Here is an 18,295-nt window from a genome sequence, read left to right as displayed (position 1 = left end):
CGCTCTTGGAGGTGCCAAGCTTTCACTTGCTAATAGCCTAAAAAGCATCCGTGCGTGTCAACAATATGCTAGAACACTTGCGGGAAAAATGCAGAAGGCGGTCGTCCTTGGGTCTTACAGTGTCCTTAGGGTGTACGAGACTTTTGCTGGATCGTCGTATTGATTCCTTTACAGACTGTAACCACCTATCTCACGGTTGTGAGACGTGGTTATGGCTGAAATTTTACCGCGATTTCGCTGGAAGCGGGTGCAATTTTTCAGATTAGCACCCGCTCCCGGCGAAATCCTGCGGTTGTCCTTATGACAAATTTTTTATTATATATATATATATATATATAGAAAGAGAGAGAGAGAGACAGAGTCACAATTAGCAACCGGAACATGTAATACTTGCATACAATGAATTACAAAGTCAGGATGATTAACCTTCATTGACAATAAGGCGTTAAACACAAGCTCGACTTCAACTTCTTCAACATTCCTTGTCGTAAAATTTAGCATAGTATGCACCAAAATAGACGACCTTATGCGCATAATTGAAAAATTCGAATTAGGCGGCATTCGGCTTCTGATTATGCGGTTATTAATTATTAATTTTTAATTTCAGCTTGAACACTGGCTGAAATTTTACCCATTTTTTTTATAAACAGAGATACAATAATTTGATGTTTATCAGTGTTTTGTTGTCTCGCTAAAATTCTAGTGCGGCATTTAGTGGAGCATATGACGCCTGACGGCACCTCTGAGGCAATCAAAGTCGCCTGTGGCCCAACTGGGCCCGTAACGACGGCTAGCCAACGAGATTCTGATCCCAGCCAGGCTCAGGTGGACCCTGAAATCATTCATTCTTTACAAGTCTCTCAGGCCGCATGGTATACATTCAGTCCTCTTACAGAGAGCTGGTGAGATCATCATTGGGCCTCTGGTGAGACTTGCTAGGGCTAGTCTGACGTTGGGTTATGTTACGGCGGCATGGGTGGATGCGAGAGTAGTCTTTATTGCGAAGGAAGGCAGGATCTGGTATAATTCACCCAAGGATTTCCGACCCATTAGCCTCACATCTTTCCTAGTAAAAACAGTAGAAAGACTCGTGGATAGATATGTCCGCGATAAGGGCTTGTCAAGTAGTCCTCTTCACTAGCAACAACGCTCCTATGGAGCTGGTCATTCGACTGAGACGGCCCTTAGAACTGCAGGTGACCTAATTAAAGGACAACTGAAGAAGAAAGATCTAGCGATTGGAACCTTAATGGACAGCGAATAAGCCTTTAACTAGACCTCTGGAGAGATAATCAGGGCGGCAATGATCGCACACGGGGTGCCTATTTCAATCGTGGAATAACCCTTCCATATGTTGGCCAATAGGAATCTAACCACGACCAATTGTGACCCTACTTTAGGTGGAAACATTAACTCGGGATGTCCACAGGGGGGTGTTCTATCACCCTTGCTGTGTTGCCTGGTAGTGGATGAATTGCTTCATCTACTTACGAGTTAGGGCTTCCACGTCATAGGATACGCGGACGATATACTGGTTATTGTGCACGGTCAGCATCTAGATGCGCTCTTCGAATTAATGCAGCAAGCATTAAGAACAGTTCATTCATGGTGTAAGGGGACTGGTGTATCAGTCAATCCGAGTGAGATGAATCTAGTTGTGTTCACCAGAAGGTACAAGTGGGAAACCACGGGTACATTGAAATTGGGGGTAGAAAAACTCGAAATCAAAGGGCAAGCCAAATATCTAGGAGTCATCCTGGATAAGAAGCTATCATGGAACGAGCACGTGGAAAACAAGTACAAGAAGCTAGTAGCGACTCTGTGGCTCTGTAGAAGAGCCATAGGGAAAATTTTAGGCTGGAAACCAGAGACACTTATGTGGATCTACGCAGCGATCCTGCGACCCAGACTAACGTATGCGGCAGTCGTCTGGTGGACCAGGGTCGAACTTTCAACTGTAAAATCCCGACTGAAAAGAACGATGACCCTGCGGGCACTAAAAGGTTTAGAGCCCCTCCATCTCATCATAAAAGCCGCAGCTGCGAAGTTGGCCTGATAACTCAATGTGGTCAACGATAAGCAGTATCTCGACAGTTATGCGGATACCAATCTACATCACGAAGAGGCCGACACTGAGAATTCTCAGGGACAAAATGTCCACTTTTCACTACTCTTTTGACAAGAAATGCCGAGTTAGCCTATCCGCAAAATAGGGATAGGCTACAGGTGAGGCACACCTGCCCCTTGATGGAGACAACTCGTTTACAGATGGCTCCAGGAATAAAGAGAACGCTGAAGCAGGTGCATACCCTAGAAGGAACGGAATGAGTTTCACAATAGCGATGTGGTTCTAGGCAACAGTTCTGCAATCTGAGATTATGGCCTTACTCCAGTGCGTCTATAAGGCAATGGAGTATGGCGGAAAAAAAAACATTCGTATCTGCTCAGATAGCAGGGCTGCTATCATGGCTCTGAACGTAACAACGACTACGTCGCTGCTAATATGGAAGTGCTTTGAGGCACTAAATACGCTAGCCACAGAATACCGAGTCACTCTGCTCTGGATCCCTGGACACAGTGCATCAGGGGCAATGAAATATCGGACAGGTAAGCAAAGCTGGCAACAAACGAAAATTGTACTGGACCCGAGCCAGTTGTAGACATGTCCAGCAGGTCGGTCACTGAAGATATTAACAGTGGGCTGACCGAGGAACATCAGAATGGGTGGGATGCGGTTTTTGGCTGCAGATACGCTAAAACACTCTAGGACTCAAAGCTAAACCTTCATCGAGCGAAAAAAATTCTTAAGATCGGGAAGAAAGAAGTCAAAATCTCAACAGAAATGTTTATAGGACATGGAAACCTCCGGTACCACAGACATAAGATAGGACTTGAGGAAAGTCCCCTCTGTCGTCTGTGCGGAAAGCACAATGAGATTTCCACTCATATCCTCTGTCACTGCCCCGCAATTGCGGGGAAACGTGGAACACTCACAGGCAGTTTCTGCATCAGTCAGTTTGAAATATCGGCCAACAGCGTGGCTGCGGTCCTTTCACTATGGAGAGGACTGTGGGTTCACGCTTAAGGCTTATAAGGGGACGCAACGGCATCACCCAAGCGTCAGGGGTGTGACGGTCTCAACCCAGAATATATAATAATAATAATAAAATAGGCTAAGGTAACCTTCAAAGCTGTGTGTTTTTGAAACTATTTTTATTATTCTTACTGTTGTGTATTTTATAGAAAATTTCATGTGTTTCTTTCTTTTATAACGCTTTCTATGGACGGAAGTAGATAATTATTCTCCAATTGAATAAATTTTAAATTACATAGATTTTTATCTCATTATTTTACATTACTTAATTTTATATATGAATCCAACGAACCTTCAATTAGAGCAATTTTTTTACTTAACAAATGGCCAGAATCGTAATTTAAATATCGCCAAAATCATATGACGGCTTTTTGCAACAATTCATTATTAAGTCACCTGCAGGCGTTTTAATAATCATCGAATATAAATAATTTAAAGAATTTAATTTTTCTAGTAATTTCTTTTCTTTGTGTCCTAAAAACAAGTTTAAAACAATGGGCGACCCAATGAAATCATGAAAAGTGCAATTAAGACAGAGAATAGGTAAACGTAATTAAAATTTAATAAGCTTTCTTTCTTCCGTCTTATGATCTGATTTAAGCAAATAAAAAGGCAATTAGAGGAGCTGAAAAAATGATTTTTTGAGGTTCCAATTTTAAAAATAACTTTTTTTTACATAATTGTTAAATCTTCATCGAAGTATTATCAAACAAATCTCTCGGTTTCAGCCCCCCCCCGTCCTGGGACTTCCTAGAACTACTGCTGCTCAAAGTTTTTCAGAAAAGCAGGGCGAGACCGATTGCGACTGTTAAGTCGGGAGGTCCGTAGTGCGCGGGTATCCATTCAAGTATATTGCGCAATATTATGCATTCCAATTTAAAATAATTCAGGTGGCTCTGACTGTTTACATTCGGATCCCTCTGAATTCAATCGGAAGCTGTTCAAAGGCAACCACTGATACTGGACCGTTGAAAATAAAAACGATGTTTTTTAGCAACTACATAAAATAGTTTTTTTTTAATTGGACCGTGAGAGTTGACAACATTTTTTTATAAATTGTTGAAATTGTTAAAAAAATATTCTATGGCCAACGAAATTCAGCAAGAAGAATTAATAGGCGGTTATGAAATGTAATTTTGATTTTATTTTAAATCACAATAATTTTTCTAATGTTTAAACGTTAATATGTACTCACCTTGTTGATGATCCATTGAAAGTACGTTCGCATCCCGCAGCCGCATCGTTAATTCCATTAGATCTCCTGGTGTTGCTACTCCTGAAGCTGTAAAATCAAACATAGGGTTTTTTTATTCAAGAGTTTTTTTAACGAATCTCAGAAATTATCCATTAGTCCAAACTAAATATAGCTCATATGTAATCCCATGGTCTGTTAATATTATTAATTGAGGTCCCAAATTTAGAAGAAGTTAATATATTTCAAGAATCTAGACACCCTGAATTAGAATAAAGTTTCTGTTGGAATATTATATGAACTTAGATATAAGCCAGAATGGAAATTAAAAAGCTTAATAATGACAAATGGACCCTATTAGGATGAGCCAACCAATTTTCGTGACTTCGCTTGAAATAAAGCGTGACTTTATATGTCAACGCACTCATAGATTTCTTTTTAGTGGTTTCAATACAAAAAGACATATTAATATCCAGTGAATTTTCGGTACACCATTTAACAAAAATTTCAATATATCTTGAAGTTTTAAGCGGCCCTGGATATTATAAATTGGAAAAAGCAGTTTCCAATCATCTGCAATAAATAGAATATAAACCCTCAAAAGTTGTTCAACACCATTGACATGAATTACAAATTATTAAGAGCCTAGATTCGAGCCTTGTGGTACACCTGATATAGGAGTAAACAAAACTGAAGGGTAGCCGTTGCATTGTACAATATGTTCGCGATCAATGAGATATGAGTTTCGAAGATTCAGAAGTTTTTCAAAGCACACCAAGATTTCTTACTTTATCTATTGCAAGAGTATGAGTTATACATTTAAAGACTTTATACATGTCAGTATGAGAGAGATCTACCTGTTTGACGTTTAATAAAAAATATCTCATTCATTTGTACAAAACTTAAAAAATAAGATGTTGTGGATCTATGGGGATTAAAGTTGTGCCAAGCGGACGACAAGATGTGAGTTACTTAAGGTCAAAGTGGGTTGGGCACACACATTATTAGGTCGATGCCAGCAGTAAGCTTATTTGAAATTTTGTACATGTTTCACAGTAGCCCTTATTCATAGATTTCAATGGTTTTGGCAAAAAAAACTGAAGTTTCTCAACAGAGTCCTAATTTTTGAGAGGACCATTTCGCTGGCCGCACCATCGACGCAAATTTAACTTTTTTTCGGTCAAATATTTAGTGCAGAAATTGTTCAAATTTGTGCAACAAAAATTAGAATTTGTGCATCACCGGAAGTACCTGATTTCTCAGAAAAACACTCGTGGGGGCAGCGAAACATTTTGCTGGCCCTGACATTATCCAAAATGAACTTTATATGGGTGCATTATTTTCGTTTTAATTTGTTCAAATTTGTGCAACAGGCTTCGACCCCTGAAAACTACCCCCTGTACGAAACAGCATGGCGGGGCCAGCAAAACGTTTCACTCTTCCGACATTATCTAATATCAACTTTATATGGGTGCATTATTTTCTTCTTACTTTTTCAAAATTTGCACAGTCAAATTCAACCCCTAAAAGCCACCTCCTGTTAGGCGAACACCATGGCGGGGACGGAGAAACGCTTCACTGGCTCCGACATTATCCGAAATCAACTTTATATGGATTTGCATAGAATTGGCGAACAGATGCAGCGACGAGACCACAAAAGAACGTCGGACGCAAAAGATAACGGACAGATCACGTAAAAACGAGCATTACGAGGACACAGAGGGAATATTATATGGAGCAGGCATCGACGATTAAGCGTAAGATCGGTTTCCCTATTTTTTTTTATTTCGGACGTATTTTTACCTTAACCCTTTCAGGCATACATTTTTCTTTGCTGTCAAATTTCTTAAAACTGGGTTTATAATGGTTTTCGAGGTCACTGATTTCATAAATAGGATTAGATTTGAGGAATTTTCAGAACAAAAAAGGGTGGATTCAATTTGGCGGACTCCATTTTAAATTTTGCAATTCTAAGGTTGGATCCGTTTTCAGCGACCCTTAAAACCCCCGAATAGCAAACATCAAGCAAATCGGATCAATTTTCATATATTTCGTCTGCTATATTGAATCTGCCATTTTGAATTTTTCAGTTCTGAGGTTCGATTCGTTTTCAGCGACCCTGAAAACCTCGAGCAGCAAACATGTAGCGAATCGGATAAATTTTTATATATTTCGTCCGCATTATTGGATCTGCCATTTAGAATTTTGCAATTTTGACGTCGGATTCGTTTTCAGCGTCCCCGAAAGCTTAAGATTACCAAGTTTCACTTTTCTAGTCCCAATAAACTGCCCATAATTACATTTATTCTGCGTATCATATATGATACGCTGTGCTCCAAAGGTTTAAATTTTGAACGCGATTTTCTCGAAACAGTGTTTTTTAAGCTAGAGGCCACGATTCCGGCCGATCTGATGGGCCGATTTGTCTCAAACTTGGAGGAAATTTTGATAAGGTGTATCGCTATCGTAAGACCCTCAATCATATTTTTTTTATTAATATTTAACAATTTACGTACCAAAAAATGGTCAGAAACACTAAAACTTCTACCATTAATTCATTTTTTAATATCTGTCGATAATTGAGGTTCAACAGATACCTACGCATGTGCTTTTTAAGAACCTTTTTGGATTTTGTGTTTCACATAAGCTAAAGTGCAGTTATCGTGGCCGCTGAATGAAAATCGATTTTTTTCGGGCTGGCGTAACTCCGCGGGAAGTCATGAAAAACATTTTTAAACCATTTTTTTACATTTAAAAATATGTATTATAATATTCTGAGAAACCCACTTTTATGTAATAAAGTCTTCTACCAAAAAAAATTGTTGAAAAGGGTCTTTATTTGTGTACTAGCCCCTTAATTGAGTCTATTCTCGAATAAAGTCCGCAGTGTTATACGTTCGTAAAAAGAACTACAGTTTGAATTGGGCAACTGTTTTAGGGCCTTGTTTCGCACTACCCCTTGTGAAACATGCTTGTGGATTGTTTCACAAATTTCCTTACTCGCTAACTGAGTCTGTTCTTGAATAAAGTCCGCAGTGTTATACGTTCGTGAACTCACTTGCACATTTCTTTATACGTTGGCTCGCATTTTATATACGGGTCATTCCATTTCAAACTTACAACCAAATTTTTTATTTTGCTGAAACTTTTTCCCCTTATTCTGTAAACGAAAAAAAATTACACGTATTTTTTTCGATATGATATTGATAATTTTCGAGATATCGATTTTACAATTATTCGATCCTAAAAGAACAGGTTTTCTTGTAATGCTTCGAAAATCGACCATTTTTTTAATAAGTGTTTCGAATTTTATGACGACATGTATAAAACGGCACATTTGAGCTATCAACAATTTCTTTGTTGTGTTATTCTTACGAAACCATCTCTCAAAAAATTTGAAAAATTTCGAAAAAACCCTTTCTGATTTAAATACAATTTTCTGAAGTTTTTTATTGTAGTATGCGGAATACTGTCCCGACACTAAAAAGTGGACATTTGAATACTTCATTGAATATGATTTATTTCTATCGCGTGCGAGCTGTGTGGCTGATTTTCTAAAACAACGTTTTGTCGGTTGTCAAACCTTACCAGGTACTGAAAATTAGGTCCGTCCACTCAGTGCCACCAACTTTTTAAAAGTTGAAAACCCACCTTAGGCAATGTAAAAATGATTTAGGACTCAAAATTAATAACATGAAACTTCCAAATTTCTCTCTCATTATAATTCCCAAGTGTCATATAATTAGTCTAGAGTTCTAAATCATTTTTAAATTGTTCCGGGCGGGTTTTCCAACTTTAAAAACGTTTCTGATGACGAGGAGAGGGTATGTATGACTTAAAGTTAGTTTTTGGGTAACGTATTATATATTATCGGAGAGCAAAGAAGGAGCAAAAGAATATCACCCAACAGTTTCTTCTAAGATTCATTATTTTTTATCCTTTTTTCATACATATATGTTCCACTGCATACCTTCACGTGGAAGGGTAGTTATGGGGGGAAATTATAAAGAGGGAAAAATTTTCAAGTGTCATGTAATTAATTTGAAGCCCTAAATCATGTTTACATTGTTGAAGGTAGTTTTCCCATTTTTGAAACTTTTTTGATTACGGGGGGTAGTTGCGTAAGACTTAGGGGTAGTTTTTTGGGAAACGTAATATATGTCATCATAGAGCCAAAAAAGAAAAAAAATCTTCACTTATCGTTTATCGCATTATAATAATTTTTAGTGAGTTTTCATATGTGGTGGCGCTGAGTGGACGTCCTGTTAGCGCCGCCACCCTTTTTATAATGTTATTCCATTTTATAATTTGCCTTGGTGGCGGCGCAGAGTGGACGGACCTCTGAAAATATAATAATGTATTCAACTGCCAACTTTTTTTAAGGTTCGGAATGTATTCCACAAACTATAATAACAAATTACAGAAAGTTTTATTTAAATCGAAAAGGGAATTTTCCAAATATTTCAAATTGTTGATGAAATTGTTTCGTAACAATTACTCAACAAATGAATTTTTGATGATTTAAACGTGCCCTTTGAAGTAGACCGTATTGCTCATTTTGTCCCAAAATTTGAAACTCTTGTTCGAAGAATGGTGGATTTGCGAAGCATGGAAGTTCAGTATTGATCGTAATCGGCGCGTTCGAAAGATTTTGTTATGATTTGTTAAATAAGGGGGGGGGCCTTTATTCTTGTAGTCAAGTCTTCGAAACATCACACGCTGAACCAAACCAGTGAGTAAAATGGAACCTGGCTAACAACAATTTTTTTTTAATTCAGGAAATCAGAAAAAATTAAAAATAAAGATTTGCGGTAGCCCTGGTATAATATTTTTGTGAGTGATTTTTTTTGCCTTGTATTTATATTTATTTGTTTTGCAGTAGGTTTCTTTACAATATTAACTTTTCGCTTATAAATTTAATTATTTGTTTAAAAGTTCATAAATTTTTTTGAAAAAACATCCTTTTTTATTCAAAATTGAATTTTTCTGTGGAAAATTCAACTAGTTTCATAGAAAATGTTTTTTTTAAATCTCATATTTCAATGATAAAAAGTCAAATAAAAATCTTTTTTTAAAAACTCAACTGTTTTTTTAAATTTGTCTTTAAGTTTTAAAGATTTATCTGTTTTATTAGAAATTGCATCTTTCTTCGATAAAAACGCAATGGTTTTGTTTAAAATTTAAGAATTTTCTATTAAAGTCTTTTTTCTTCTTCTTTAAAAATTGAACTGTTTTGTTGAAAATTTATATTTTTTGGATAAAAATTTAATTTGTTTTTAAATTTGTATTTTTTATTTTAAATTCCATCCGTTTTAGTAGAAGTTTCATCTTTCTTGAAAATTCATTTCTTTGGTTGAAGGTTTAGCTGCTTTACTGCAAATTAATTTTTTTGCTGAAAATTCGATTACTTAAAGAAAAATTAGATAGGAATATTATTCATAAAAAAATAAAAGAACATTTTGTATAAATTTTGTGAGTGAATTTTTCTAAACATGTAATGTATTAATTAATTAATTATACAGGCCCACAAAAAAAGTTGTCTGCACGAGACAAGTGGCTAGGCTACTCTTATGGATTTTGAGCCGCTGAATCCAAATATGGTCTCAGAATTTGTTTTACATGTCTCAGTTTTATCCTAGATGCAAAAAGTAGGGAAAATTTTAGGGATTTCTGATCACACAGGCCAAACAAAAAATTTGCCTGCACATGACATGTGACTAGGCTACCATAATCGACTTTAAACCGCTGAATCCAAATCTGGCCTCAAAATTTATTTTGCACGTCTCAGTTTCCCTCTAGAAAATTTAGATTTAGCACGCAACTCTGCAAAGGATATGGCATTTTTTCCCTATACAAATCTACATAATATGAGAAAGACCTTCAATTTCCCTAGAATTATGCTAGCTACGGGAAACAGAAGGCACACTAGAGAATTTCAGTGTTTAAATTAAGTATCTATAAGTCGCGACACTTAAGAATATAACATCCATGTGTCTATTTTCACGTATACTGGTATTATCGAAATAACGTTATGAATATCTCTAGGGTTTGCCTATTTTCTGCATCTAGAAGAAAACTGAGACGCGTACGAAAAATTCTGAGGCTATTTTTGGATTCAGCGGCTCAAAATCCATAAGGTTAGCCTAGTAACTTGTAACACCTAGCAACACCAGAACGTTTATTCTTTCGTATACTGGTATTATCAAAATAATATTCAGAATATCCCTAGGTTTTTCCTTATTTTTCGCATCTAGGTGAGAACTGAGACATGTAGAAGAAATTATGAGGCCAGATTTGGATTCAGCAGCTCAAAATCCATAAGAATAACCTAGTAACTTCTGTCGCGCTGACAAATTTTGTGTATTCTCTGTGCCTAGAAAATCCCTAGGCTTTTCCGTACTTTTTCACATAGGAGCAAACTAAGACGTGCAAGACAAATTCTGAGGCCATATTCGGATTCAGCGGCTCAAAATCCGCAAGGGTAGCCTAGTCACTTGTCTCGTGTAGACACCTTTTTTGTGGGTCTGTGTTATTATTGTATTAATTATTTAAAAATTATTGCGGGCTTCATTAATTTTAATATAAATTTGCAGTATATATTTTTCTTAAAATTAAAAATTAGAGTAAGCCTATAAGAGATAAGTTTATATGTAAATAATTATGTTATATAATATACGCAATATATCAAATGCCAAAAAAAATCTTATCTTAAAAGATGGAATTTTCAGTTACAGTAACTAAAAATTCCTAAACTGTAACAGAATTGTGTGATGCATGTGACTGGAGTTTCATACAGTTACCATTTCTGAAATTTCTGTTACAGTTTAAGAAAATTCAGAAACGGTTTCTGCATAAAGCTTTAGTGACGGATCACTGAATGGTGCCTTTTTCGCTTTAGGGTTGTTTAGCAATTGTCCTATTATTTTCTAATTACTTTATAAATTTGTTGATTTATGTAATCGTTATGCATTAGGATTTGTTTTTTTCAGGATGAAACAAACGCCCATAAATTCCCATGAATTTAAAAAAATTTCCATAAATTATCATTATCCTTTTTACAAGTTATATTACCTTTCATAAATTTCTTACATTTACTGATTTTTTAACGGTTTTCGGGGTATTATTTTAAGATAGGGAATTCCATAACATTTTTGTTGCATAAAAATAGATGCACAATATATTTTTCTGTAAGCGAATGTACTCGTAAAGTTACAAATCAAAACATGTTTCAGTGGTCACAAGAGGCCAACATCGTTCGGCGAGAATATTGTAATAGCGGTTCAAAAATTAAATTTGAATTTTTTTGTATGCTGAGAGATTTTCTCTGGTTCAAAAGTATTGTGGTGTACTAACCTACATGTGGATCAACTGAAGCATTATATGGAACATCAGCGTGTGGTACATAACTTGTATTGCTACGAACTCGAATTGGACGTAGTAGCGGCTGGCCTTCGGCTGCAAGATATAAAAGAGAGTTACTTTGACTGCTTATTGATCATTGACAATTGTACAGACATGAAACTTGAAACGAAGTAAGATTATATAAAATGTGAACATAATAAATGATAATGGTTGCAAACCAAGAGTTTTCCTTATCCGCCTTCAATGTGACCCGATTAACTAATAAAACTTGAAAAAAGCGTTAAAGATTATTTGTAATCATATGGTATTTTTTGTAGTATATTTGATGAAAGAAATATTCTCTTGAAACACTTTTTTCCGATTTTTCATATCGCAGCATTCCCCTTGATGTCAAGTAGTGCAAGGCAAAAATTGGACCCTTGGGAAACGTACTTCAATAAAATATTAAAAATATTCTGCACATTTTTATATACTAAGGCAAAAATAACAAAAAATAAAAAAAATTCGGCTTTTTCCGAATGTTCATTTGACGGCATGCGAATGCATGGTTGCAGTAGATACTACGAACCGGAAAAATCATGAAATAGCAGTCGAATTTTCGGGAATTCCACAGAATCTAACGGCATTGGTTCCATGTCATTCAGCTGCAATCAATAACAATAAATCAACGGAATTGATTCACTTCAATGCTCTCCTTTTTAAAGGTAAATGAATTGTCCCGTCCATATATGAATATAGGTACGAACATCAGGGCTCGATAAAAGGTGTAGGAGGCTGCCAAGAGAACCTGCTAATTGATAAGTGATTCCTTAAAAATGCAGCAGCCCATCGGCGCGTCCTAGAAATGGCCTTCATTGACTTAAGAGGAACTTTCGATTTAATCTATCATAGACCTCTTATCTGTCTGTTGGACAGCTTGAAAGTTCATTCACACATAGCGAGATGCAAAGAGAGATTAATGCACCTTTCGATATTATTAGCGCCCTGCTATTTCGCATCGCATTTGTGCCTTTATCTCTCGCACTATGAAATTATCCAAGATACCGCTGCGGCAACACTGATCATCACGTGAGTAAGGTAACTCAGGTATTTTATATAAATAACCTAAATATCTATGATTCTGATTCAGATATAGATGGCAGTGGCTCCCAGCGTTGGTTTTCTATAAATTTTTTAGAAATATATATAATATATAAACTTCTACTACCTTCGTTTGATGAAGATGATTGTCCGACCTCTTGTTGGTGACTTTGTTCTGTAAAAAGTAATACAGGAATTTGTATTAAAGAATTTTTTTAATGAACAAATAATGCATGAATTAAAATTATTTTTTCTGCTAAAATGTTAGATTATCTAATTCCAATAATTTTGGATGCTTAAATGACGCCATGCGACAAGTAACAATGAACCTGTTATAACCGGAAAAAGATTTATTCATTTATTCATTCAAACATCGATTTGCACAAACCAAAACCAAATAAAGCAAGAGAAATAGTGCAGAAAAGTTGGTCTTTTAGTTCCTTGATTTGCCGCCAGTCGTAACTGCTGATTTATTCTTGTTTGGTCGATTAATAGTTCAGTATACATAATTAGTTTTCATCATTTTTGGATTGATGAACTCGTAATGTAAAGTTCGATGTCTTATTATTATTTAATTTTTAATGCATATTTTGATAATAAAAATGAAATTCGAATTTAAGCCTATCTCCTCAAAACCTGTAATGTCGGTAAGATCGGGACATTACTTGTGACCGTTAGCGAGACGAAAGTTATGCTAATCATCGCCTGTTTGAAAAATAATAATATTATATTATCACATCGCTACGTTCCTAAATTTATTTTACAATTCTACGCTCTTTACAATGGAACACTATTACAAATTATGAGAATATAATTTAAGAATCTCTTCTCGATCAAATCATCTCTGCTTGAAGACTTTCGGACAAAACCATGCTTAAAATACAGTGAAACTCTTGAATAGCGCTCCTTTCTATAGCTCTTCCGAGAATTGTCGCCGCGTCGCAGGTTTGTGTATCAGGAACTGCGCGGGGTTATAGAAGAGTTTCACTGTAATGACAGAATGGCAAATAATTCTTCCTTTTAAAAATTATATAGTTGATAAATTACCGACACTAGGCGTTATATTACTAACACTTCTGTTTTCTTTTAATTAACTTAAACCTTGACCAAAGCATGCTAATTTTTAGAATAAAAACAAAACAAGTATATTGATTTTATTCAAAGGGTTTCATTTTTCACCGAGAAGAAATTTTTTAATTCTTTCAAGCCATCGAAATATTTAGAAAGCTTCTAAATTCTGTGTTCAATATCTTCAAAAATCTACATTTTGTTTTTAATGTTTTTAATTATTTTCAATTCTTAAATTGTTTTTAGATCTTTTCAATATCTTGAACTTACCTGATCTGTTTAATTTTTAGTTTGAAATTTAACTGTTAAGTTAAAAATTTCTTAATTCTACATGTTTTTCTGAAAATTCATGTATTTTTTTTAATGTTTATCTTTTTGCTTAAGAAGTAAGCTACGCATTTTGGCAAAAATTGATTAATTTGAGCTTTTTTTTAAATACATATCTTAGACATTTTAGTGAGTCTAGTTTATCGAATCTCCCTTTCTGAAGTATAAATGTTGAGAATGTTTATTATATTTCTCAAGGCATTACTTATTGCCATAAAAAGATTTAATGCTCGAGTTATAAATATAAATTTGCGAATTTTGTTGGCGAGAAGTTCAAATCGAGGTTCTATTACTCTCATTTGAACAATAACGAAACAAGCATTACAAGAATTTATTAAAAATTACATATTGACAAATAATAAATTATTATTTAAATTGTATAGTTCTATATTCCATAAATAATTGTAGATTCAGTTTTCGTATTTCTTATTTTTAATTTCAATAACTAGTTTTTTCAAATTAATGAAATTATTATGACTTTTTTCTATAAAAAAAAATTATCTGTGCACGAATGCGGGAGAAAAGCAAAGACCGAGCGCGGAGTGCGATTGCCATCAGTCACGTGCTGTGGCTGCGCTCAAACTTTCGAGCTAAGCTCTTTTATTAAAAGAGAATTCACAATCACAAAATTACAGTGGTGAATGTTTTGAGTTTTAATTTTACAAGGTTTGCGCAAGAATGTGCGAAAATATAAAGATAGAGCGCGTAGCGCGAGGTTCATCAATAATCGAGCGTGAAGCGCTAGATAAATATACAATCGAGCGCGAGAGCCAACAGTCCCGCGCCCGAGCGCGCTCAATCTTGCGAGCGAAGCGAGAAAATTGCCGTATTAATTTCCTATACGAATATGTATTTGTAATGTTAAAATTCGAAGCTTCGTTCAAAATTCTTCCAAGGATAAATTTTTTGATTTTTTTTCTAAACCACAGCAATTTTTTCTTAGTTCAATCAAATATTATATACTTACGGAAGCGCGCACTTTGCTCTCTCATCCATGCACTGACCTGTGGTGTTATTGGATGGTTATCTGTAAAATATAAAATAGGTATTTTTCTTAAAATATTTTTAACCATTACCAAAAAGTTTCTATTGTTTCAAACTGAAAATAAGAACCATTTCGCTGGCTCCACCACACACGCAAATTTAACTTTTTGCAGCCAAATATTTAGTGCAAAATTTGTTCAAATTTGTGCAACCAAAATTAGAATTTGTGCATCACCGGAAGTACCTGATATCTCAGAAAACACTGGTGGGGCCAGCGAAACCTTTTTCTGGCCCTGACATTGTCCAAAATCTACTTTATGTGCTCGCAATATTTTTGACTCAATTTGTTTAAATTTGTGCAACAAACTTCAACCCCTAAAACGAAAGGGAAAAGAGTAAAAATAGATAATATTAAAGGGGAAACGGGGAAAGGTGAAAAGCGAAAGGGAAAAAGAAAAAGGGAAAATGGGAAAATGGAAAAAAGAAGAACGGGGGGGGGGCAAATGGGAATGCGTGAAAAGGGGAAGTTTAAAAGGGAAAGTTTGAAGGGGATTGAAGAAAAGGAAAAGGGAAGGATAAAAAGAGAAAGGAGGAAAGGAAAAGCAGAAAAGTACAAAAATAAAAGGAAAAGTGGAAAATAGGAATAAAAACAAGGTTAAAGAAAAGGGGAAAAGCACAAGGGAAGGGTAAAATGAAAAAAGGGAATTGTTTAAAAGGGGGAGGGGAAGGAAAGGCAAAATGTGAAAAATTAAATCAAAATCAAAATAAAAGTAAAAGGAAATGACAAAAGGGGGAGGGAACATGAGAAAGGGGAAAGGCTGTGAAGGGAAAAGGATAGAGAAAACTAAAAGGTCAGGGGAAACCAAGAAAGAGGGAACTAATGAGGGGAGATGGGAAAAGAGGAAAATAGTGAAAGCGAAACGTAAGCGAAGTATCACCTTAAATATACTGCTAATGATTGTTAAAGTTTCTGTTTAAATGCGAGAGTGAAGGATGATGAGCAAGAGAGGGAGAGGGAGATATGAAGAGAACAAAAGAGTGAGAGAGAGAGAGAGAAGCGAAATAACTAGAAGTGGAAGAAGTAAAGTAGAAATAGAGAGGGATCGGGATAAAAAGAGTCAGTCCTTGGGAAAACCGAACGACAGATAGAGACGACGTTACCCTAGAAGCGTTACCGTTACCGTCACAAAGTTTTGCAAGTTCCAACCGTGCTAAAAGAATTTATCAATTTGAAATTACATTTATCATTACAAAAATTTCATCGCTAGACCCCACATTCTCCCCCTTGTGAAGTACGCTATTTCTTTCTTTCACTTATAATTAAAATTTTCAAGAACATTAAAGATCCTTATCTACTTCACATGCTTGTTTTTAGGGAGAGTAGGACAAAAATGGTAGTGTGTATCAAGGGCATAAGGATATTTTGCCTCTAGTGGCAAGTACACACTAGTCAAAACGGCCTTCTTTACGCGCTTAATACGGAATGTAATATCACGTAGATGCATTGCTTAATGCGATATCTAAATGTAATCTTATTTGTGGGACTAAGGCGACTTTTTCGAAAACTGTTTTTTCGTTGCTTTTTGACATTGTAACATTAATCTTATATCTTATAATTCTTATAAAAATTAAATAATAATCCTTTTACAGTGATTTGACAAAGCTGAGGAATTCATACAATTTATAAAGTTAATTTTGTTTAATATAAATGTCGCATATTGACCAGTTTCAATAATACGATCAATTAATGAAAATTAGTTCAATCTGATAATTACCGTTTCCTAATCAGCAGATCGTAACCGATTATCACCGTCGGTTTCAATGCTGGAAGGAGATTAAAAATATTCCTAACAACTTTATTATCAAAATTAACTAATAATGCAATTCTTGGAATTAAGATAGGTTCCTCTTGATTCACTGCGAACACAAATTTTCTTTTAAGGATCCGGAGGCCTTTGATTGCGAAATAATTCGCAGTTAGAAATTGCTCTGAGATATAATTGTCTGGAGATTCATAATTAATTATTTCAGGAGACTCAATATAAAGAACCTGATGGTTTCAATTCATTCAAATAAGTTAATAAACTACTGTATCTTTTAAATGAATGCGGAATTCACTCAAGTTCGACATGATTGCACAATGTCTGTTTCTATTATTGCTTTCACATGCTTGTATCACTTCATATATTTAAAACTCAAGAGAGTTCGCCGGCCTGTCATTGTGAGTTTTTTGTCCCCTGTGGCTACCCATCTCATGGTCTTGAGACATGGCCATAAGTGTGATTTACCGCAGTTCTACTAAGAACCTCTGTCATCTTCCTAGATGGCAGTGGCTCCCAGCGTTGGTTTTCTATACATTTTTTAAAAACTTTATATACTATATAAGCTTCTACTACCTTGGTTTGATGTTGATTGTCCGTCGTTTTGTCGGCGATTTGCACCTGTAAAAAGTAATACAGGAAATTGTATTAAAGAATTTTTTAAAGAATGGTGAAAGTTTTCTATTGGTCTGAATGTAATCACAAAGTCACTTAAAATTAATGCATGATTACAGAACCGCAATTTTTTTTTTTGTGTTTTCCGCGAAAACCCGGTTGAATGTCAAATCAGGCATTTAGCATTAAGGTGAACCGGTAACTTATTTCGATTAGTTTGTGCAAAACCACTTCCGAAATAATGCATGAACTGAAATTATTATTCTCTGCGATGTAAAATGTTAAACGAAGTCAATGGAGGGCTTCTATTAAAAATCCAAATTATGAATAATTTTTTTTGTCAAAATATTAGATTATCTAATTCCCAAAATTTTTGATGCTCAAATAACGCCATGCGGCAAGTAATAATAAACATATTATAAGCGAAAAAAGATTTATTTATTTAAACGCAGTTTTGCACAAAACCAAAACAAAGTGAATCAAGCGAAATAGTGAAGAAAAGCCAGTTTTTTATTCCTTGATTTACCGTCAGTCGTAACTGCTGATTTATTCTTGTTTGGTCGATTAATAGTTCAGTATACATAATTAGTTTCCTTAATTTATGGAATAATAAACTCGTAATTTAAAGTTCAATGCCTTGTTATTACTTAATGTTTTATGCATGTTTTGATAATCTAAATAAAATTCTAATAATAACATTATATTATCACATCGCTACATTTCTAAATTGATTTTACAATTCTACGCTCTTTA

The sequence above is a fragment of the Belonocnema kinseyi genome, chromosome 1, assembly GCF_010883055.1.
Source record: "Belonocnema kinseyi isolate 2016_QV_RU_SX_M_011 chromosome 1, B_treatae_v1, whole genome shotgun sequence".
NCBI classification, from domain to species: domain Eukaryota; kingdom Metazoa; phylum Arthropoda; class Insecta; order Hymenoptera; family Cynipidae; genus Belonocnema; species Belonocnema kinseyi.
The sequence above is the reverse complement of the archived record's forward strand: the minus strand, read 5'-3'. Positions refer to the sequence as shown.